Raw genomic sequence first — 7411 nt, 5'->3', positions numbered from 1 at the left:
TCCGGATTTAACGCTAAGACCGGTTTTTGAGGTCGGGTGTGAACAGAGGATGGGGACGGGGAGGGGAGGGCGGAGGCAGAGACTGAGCTGGGGTGGGCGAGCAGCCGGCCCGTCCCCAGCACGGGCAGCACTGTTCGGGACTGCGCCCCAGGACGGCGTCGGGACCCCAGGTCAGACCCGAACGGCCCCAAGGAGCTCTAGTGCTCACCCGGGCTCTGGCTGGCACTGCGGCACCCAAAATCCCCGCTGGGGTGGGCGGGGGGTGAGACCCCGAAAGCACTCTTCATCCTCCGAACTGCACTGCCCGGGCTGGGGAGGGGCTGTGTCCCTGGGGCAGGGGAAGGGTCTGTCCCCACAAGGCGTGTGGAAGAATGGTGGCCCCGAACTGCTGCTGAGATTGGACCAGACACTCCTTATGGTTCTAGGAGAAGTTTGGGGGAATATGGTCACCCCCCAAGTCCCCTCTCCGGGCCGGGCAGTATAGGGAAAATGGGTCTGGGGGCTCGATCTTACTGATGAAGTTGAATCACACAGTCCAGGGACCTCCAGACGTGCACCAGGCACCTGCAAAGCTCATCTTACATAAATCACTTCCCAGAAGTGCAGCTGGTTTATCCAAATACTGCAAGGAACAGTACCTCAGACTTGAGGCAAGGAGACTCTCCCGACCCCCATCTGCACCTCTCCCCCCCCATCCTTTCTCCCTCCTCTGGTGAGACTCGGGACTGGAGCTGTCCCCTGCTCTGCTCTGCCTCGTGAGAGATGTTCCAACCCTTGGATCTGCCCCTTGGGGCTGCCATCCCCATCCAGGGTTGATTTTCCATCAGCTGCTGTCCCATGGGGTGCCTGCTCTCCCCCCTGGGCAAGTGGCCAGCAAAGAGATGGGGGTCCCAGCCTCCTAGAGCTGTCTGGGGACTGTGGCATTGGGCCACCTCTGGGCACTGGGCTGTGCCAGCAGCAGGACCAGGTGAGCTTAGATTGGTCTGAATGATCTGTTTGCTGTGCAGAGAGAAAAATAAACTGAGGCTCGCAGGCTCCAGTAAACACAGCACTATTTATGGAATGTTGGCATCCTGCAGCATCTCCTCACACCTCCTCCACTGCAGGGAAAAGTGATGCCCCCTGTGGCTGAGCATAAATCCAGAGGTAGGGGGTGGGATGGGAGTGCTCAGGATGGGCTACTGAGAGTGAAAAGAGCATTCCCAAAGAGCCCACAACCCCTTGCCCACCACCTTCCCAGGGGGAGTGCCCTTGCAATCAACCTCTGGCTGGGAGCAGGGCAGGAAAACCAGCAGGTTCCTCACGGGAGTGCAATGCGGAAGCAAAGGCAGGCAGGGCCCAGCCTAATTGTATGCAAATCTCCCAAACAGAGATTAAAACCACTCCTTTTCCTTTGTGGATTTGCAGTTTGTTCTCCCTCCCTGGATTTGTTTCCCTGAATGCTCAATTTTAGCAGCACCCCTTAAACCCCCCATGTTATGCCAGAAATGATCTGCTGGATGTGAACCTGCCAGAGGGGGTCCGAGCTCTCTAACCAGCCCAAGCAAAGTCCCAGGGCATGGGCAAAGACTGCAGAGGCTGGATGACCAAATTGATAAAGAGCCCATTCCTGATAGATAGGGATCATCAGTTCATTCTCCTGACAACAAGTTGGGGACGTGTCAAAAAAGTGTCAAGGATTCCTTAAAAAAACATGAAAAAGAATTTTCTGGTGAGCATCAAACACTGGGAAAGTTATTCAGGTCTTCCAGGCTCTTTCTGAGGTTTTAAGGAGAAAATGTCCTGTGAGCTGCAATGGATTGTGAAGATCCCTAAGTGTTGGATGATGCTGCTATGGATAAATACCAAATGGCACACACGGAGAGATGGGATGAAGTGGGACTAACAAGGGACATGGTGTGGCTTCCTGCACCAGCTCCTGTGAGCTGGGGACAGGAGCAGCCTGTGGCCGTGGCAGGAGGGGACGGTTGGTGTCTGGCTTGATGCCAGTGGGATGCACCCAAGGCTGTGGCATGTTGGGGCCGGTTGATGAGACCGAACCCTGACTGAACCCCCAGGGTTTGGCAGTAGCCAAGAAATGCTTTTCCAGGGAGACAAGTCAGGGCGTGGGGAGCTCATTTCTGTCCATCTTTCTTCAGCTTTTCTCTGGGGCATGAACTTCCCCCTCCTGTCTTGGTTTACCTACACAAAGAGCAGCTCCATGGTGCCATTCTGGGTGGTCAGGGCAGGAGAAGTCGAGGATGTCTCCACCTCTTCCATCATGGTGACCATCCCACAGCATTTCTGGTCATGGAAAGGGGCCTCTTAACTAGGAAAGTTAATTAGAAGTGTGGCTGGTGCCAGCAGCACAGGGATGTGCGCTTGGAGGGCTGATGGCTCTGAGAGACATTAATTAGGACGAGTGACCCCCTGAGTGCCACGGTCTGGTGGGTCCCCACAGGATGGCACAAGGCAAAGACAAAAGCAGCAAACAAAGGGAAATCCCGCAGCTTTTCCAAGGAGGTCTCCACTGTGCTGAGATGTTTTGGAGTGATGCTCACCCTACAGTGCTGGGGCCACCACTCTCTGTGTGCCAGTGACACAGAGCCCTGGGGACCTCCCTCAGGACACGACTGGTTTATAACTTGTGCTCAGTTTCTCTCCCATTTAATGGGATACACGGCCCTGGGAAGCCATGTGGGGAGCAAGGAGCCCCAGACTTCTGTAGGGTGGTGCATCCCTATCTGCGATTGGCAGAAGAAGCTCAGCAGCAATGACACAGCACAGAAAATATCCCAGAAAATAACTTAAATGGGGAAATCCCAGAGAGTGGATGAAGGAAAGGCTGTTTCCCTGTGGACTGCCTGTTCCCACTGAGCACATCCCACCCCTGTCACTCAGAGCAGGTTGGGAAGGGGGCTGGCAGTGCTGCCCGTGTGCTGAGGGAGAAACTGAGCCCTGAGAGGTGCCTGTGATCCATCAGCCCTGTGCTGGCATACGTATGTGCCCCAGTTCCCTCTAGCCTGGGGACATGCCACATCCACGATGCTGCAGATTCCTGCAGCAGCCAAATGGGTCAGGCCCCACTCGGATCCCGGCCAGATGCCAGCCAGATGCTGCCCACAGGCAGCTGGGTCACTGTGCCGGAGCCCTGGCACAAGAGGATATTGCCAGGCTTTTGTGCTGCCCTGTCAGGGAGGAACTGCTGAGGCGTCACTGGCTGGAAGAGAAAATCGATCCGAGCCAGCGCTGTGCCTGGCAGGGCAGCGGGGTAGGGCAGAGGTCTGTCCCAAGGTCCGCCCCCACACCCCGATCCGGGCCCTTTGCCTCGGCACTGCTGCCTCTTCCTCATCACACCGGGCTTGTTTTATCCCCAGGGAGCCCCAGGAGTGTTATCGAGCCAGGCTGAGGGCCAGGAGCTACTCCTGCCACTGCTTCCAGCCGTCTCTGTGGGGCAGGAGGAGGTTCAACCTTTCCAACCCTGCCAAGCAGTTTTGAGAACGGGTCAAACCCTTTGCCCTCTCTCCAGGGCCACCCCTGGAACAAACCCAGCACTGTTTGGCCTCTGCTTTCAGTTGCAGTAGCCTATGGAAGGGCAGGACAGTGCCTGCTGACTCCAGCTCCGCTGTGCTGTGGGGAGGGAGGAGGGAGCCCAGTGCTGTGAGGGCTCTGGAACACCCAGCAGTGATGACAGATCCTTCTGGGGCAAAGACTGGTTTGAAACAGTGACTGCTCAAGAAAGGGGGAAAAAAAAAGGCTGTGAGGGACAAAAATGTAAAAGGAAAATTGTGAGTTCTGGTTCACTACAAGGGCTGAATGAGGCTAATAATTTCTCTTGATGGATCTCAGAGATGGTAAAAGAATTTTCTGCTTGATCTTTGGGGAAATACTGGGGAGGGGATGAACAGCTGAGTGGGTGTTATGGCTGGAAGAGCTCAGGGCCACCCCCAGACCTGGGCCTGTGATGGCCTGGGGACACCTGGGGACACCTGGGACACCGTAGGGGTGGTGGAAAATGATGATTTGGGGTGAAGGAGAAAACCCGGATGAAGAAGTGACACCCACAGTGGGAAATGTCCAAGGAGGATTGGGCTGGGCTGGATCAGTGGCTCTGAGTGAGGAGGGAGAGGTGGGAAAAAAGAAACTATGGTTGCTGCTCCCCAAGGCCTTATCTCTCACTTTAGCATTTTGTCCCATAATTCTATTTTTAAATTCCCTGCTTTTAGCTTCCAGCTGTCACTTCAGCTCCCGGGTTTGGTAACGGAGCTTTTCCCCCACTCATGCTCTCCCAGACTGTAACCATCTCACCAAGAGGAAAGCTCTTCTTCCACCCAGCCCCTGCAGCCTCTAAGCCCTACACCCTGCTGCTGTCCAAATTACTGCCTTCCAACCAATTTAAGGCAAATGTTTTTATATCCATTAACTCAGGACAGCGATTCACTGAGCAGATTCTCTGTGTTGTAGGAAAAGCTGTTCAAACCCTTCCCACATGCCTAAACCTGCAGATTCCTATGGAACACGTGGAAAAATTCTTATCAGCACAGGGGATCTGCCTCCTGCCCCGCTCCACTTCTCTTCCATCTGTAATCGTTTCCCCTGTGGCCCCAGAGCAGCGCAAACACCGCTGGAGCAGCCCGAGCGCCGGCCAAAGCAGCGGCTCAGCCGATCCCCGGGGAATGGCTTGTCCAGGACGGTGACAGCGCGGCGGGACATGCGACATCCCGCAGCGCTCCCGGCAGCCGCGGGACGAGCGGGAGACGCTCCCGCAGCCCGGAGCTGGGCGCCTTCCTCCGGAACCAGGGCCAGAAGCCCCCGCCGCCAGCTCGGGCGCATCGGCTCGCTGGACGCGGGGCTTCTGCCGCCTGTCCCCTCCCCGGCAGGGCTCGGGGGATCGGGGCAGCCCTGCGGGCTCACCCAGCCGCACACCGCGGAGCCCTGCAGGAACCTGTGCCCGGGAGGTCACCCGGTGCTGACTCGGACCTGCTGCCACAGCGGCGCCGCGGGCTCCGGAGGCGGGAGGGGAGGGAGAAGAGGCGTCCGTCAGCGCTGCGCTGCCGAGGGCTGTCAGCTGGGCCGCTGCACTTTTGGGGGGCTGACATCGCCCAGATTCTCTCCGAGCTCGGGGGGAGCAGAGGGTGGAGTGGGGGGGAATGCAGGCACCGCATGTCCCTTGCTGGGAAAGGCTGGGAAAAGCACCGGGCTGAAGGGCAGAGACCCCAGACAGGTGTTGTGAAGGCAGCAATCCCAAATTTCCTCTCCTCACCACAGAAGCAGCCCTTTCCATGAAAAGCCTTGGCTGGAGCAATGTTTGCTCTGTGTCCTCCATCCAGGTTGGGCAGGGGGGATGGAGCAGGAAAGGAGTCTCCCGATGTGTCCCCACGACACCCATAGCATCTCACCCTTCCCAAAATATTGCAGAAAGCAGGAGCAGGAATGTTGCACCTCTAGGGATCCCCTGGGATTAAAATGTACCCAGGCACTGGAAACTGGGAAACTGGAAAGAAGCCCAGGGTCCCCTACTGGGGACAAGGGACCTCCCCAACCCCAGGGGCAACTGGGGCTCCCAGTTTCACATTCCTAAATAAAATCTCTTGAAAGGGCAGAGGCCAAAGTGAACTCTGGTGGCTGAGGGGCTCCTCCCTATTCTAGCCGCTGCACTTCCCAAAAGCACTTAAATCCATGGAGCCAAAGGGACCAGATGGGACATGGGCACTGGGAAAGAGCATCCCATGAGGGACAGAGAATAAAGAGAATAAATAGAAAAAGATATTAATATTATTATTATTAATAATAACAACAATAACATAATAAGAATAATAGTTGAATATTATATTACATGATTATTTTAATTGATCATTTATTATTAATATTATTAATATGATTTTATATTTCTGATGCAGAAGAAATAGAGAAGGGAACCCCTCAAATCATACTCCTGTCCCTCCCTATGGGATGAAAGCCAGCTGCTCCCCAAAACAGATTTAGGGGCAAATGTATCTGCTTCAGCTGAGGCCAAAAATTCCTTCTTCAGGACAATTTCATCCACAAATCAGCAGGAAAATACAAAGGAAAATGTTTCCGGGGAGTTCCTCCACTTTGCTGGAGCCTCCCCTTCCCGGATTAAGATGTTTTGGCCCAAAGGATGAATGAGGGAACTGGGACTGGAGCAGGAACCGCAGGAAGCCAAACCCTGGGAGTTATTTTCGGCCATCAGGCAGGAAAAGCACCTGTTGGGGTCATTACGCCGCGGGAAAAAACAAACCTCGAGATTTTCTCCCATGGGGGCGGGGGGGAGGTCAGAAATAAATAGCTGGAATCATCCCTGTGGGACAACTGGATCTGGATACAAGGGAAACACCCCACGGTTTCCAAATCCTGATTCCCCCTCGCAGCCGCCAGGGGCCCCACCCTGGATCCTGGGGGAGAAGGGCGAGTTTCCCCTAAAAAAAGGGGATTCAAAGGGCTCTGAGATGCTTTTGGGCTCTGGCTCGAGGTGCGCATCCCTAAATCCGGGCTCGTCTGTGGATAATCGGGCTGTTGGTGCCCTCTCCCGTCCAGCTGCGGTGGCTGATGGCTCCTGCATCCCTCCTGCATCCCTCCTGCATCCCTCCTGCATCCCTCCTGCATCCCTCCTCCATCCCTCCTCCATCCCTCCTCCATCCCTCCTCCATCCCTCCCGCATCCCCCCCGTATCCTCCTCCCTCCTGCCGCTCCTCCTGCACGGAGCGCAGACCTTGACCCTCCTAGGTCCCGTGGGACCCTCGGGCGACCTGACCAAGGAACGGAGGGTTTATCCTCGGTCACAGCTTCATAGTTCCACAAACTTGCCTTTCAAGGCATTTTTCCTAGCAGGCAGCCAGTGGTGGCATTTCCTCAGTGGCTGAGATGGGCTGGAAGGAGCTTGATCCCCTGAAATGGGGCACAGGGAGCACCCCACAAACACCTTCCTCGTTTCTGTTCCCTACACCAAAACCCAGCAGGCCTTCTCACCCCTCCCAACCCCTCCTCATCCTCACGGCTCTCCTCCCTCCGCCTGCGCTCCGGCTCCATCGGCTCTCTGGGAGCAGGACATCCCCGGGCGGGGCTGGCCCAGGGACCCCCATGGGGTGCAGCTCTGCCCGGCCCCGGGCCAGGATTCTCCTCCAGCCCCGGAGCGATGCCGGCAGCGGTGCCGGAGCGGCGACAGCTGGGAATGCGAGTGGGGGTCGGAGTTTGCTGAGGCTCGGCCTCCCGGACAGGGGGGAAATCGGGGAAGGGGAGGAACGGAAAGCTCTGCCCCTGCCAGGGGAATTTTCAGGGTGGGGCCCTTCCGGAAGGGCTGGGGGCCCCTCCCTGGGGACCGGCGCGTCTGGCATCACTGCTGGCATGTCAAGGAGGGGAGTCCGCTGAACCTTGTCCCCCGGGGAATCCCACGCTGAAGCCACGAAATCGT

This window comes from Lonchura striata, chromosome 26 (assembly GCF_050655825.1).
Source record: "Lonchura striata isolate lonStrDom1 chromosome 26, ASM5065582v1, whole genome shotgun sequence".
NCBI classification, from domain to species: domain Eukaryota; kingdom Metazoa; phylum Chordata; class Aves; order Passeriformes; family Estrildidae; genus Lonchura; species Lonchura striata.
Note: the sequence above shows the minus strand (reverse complement) of the source record.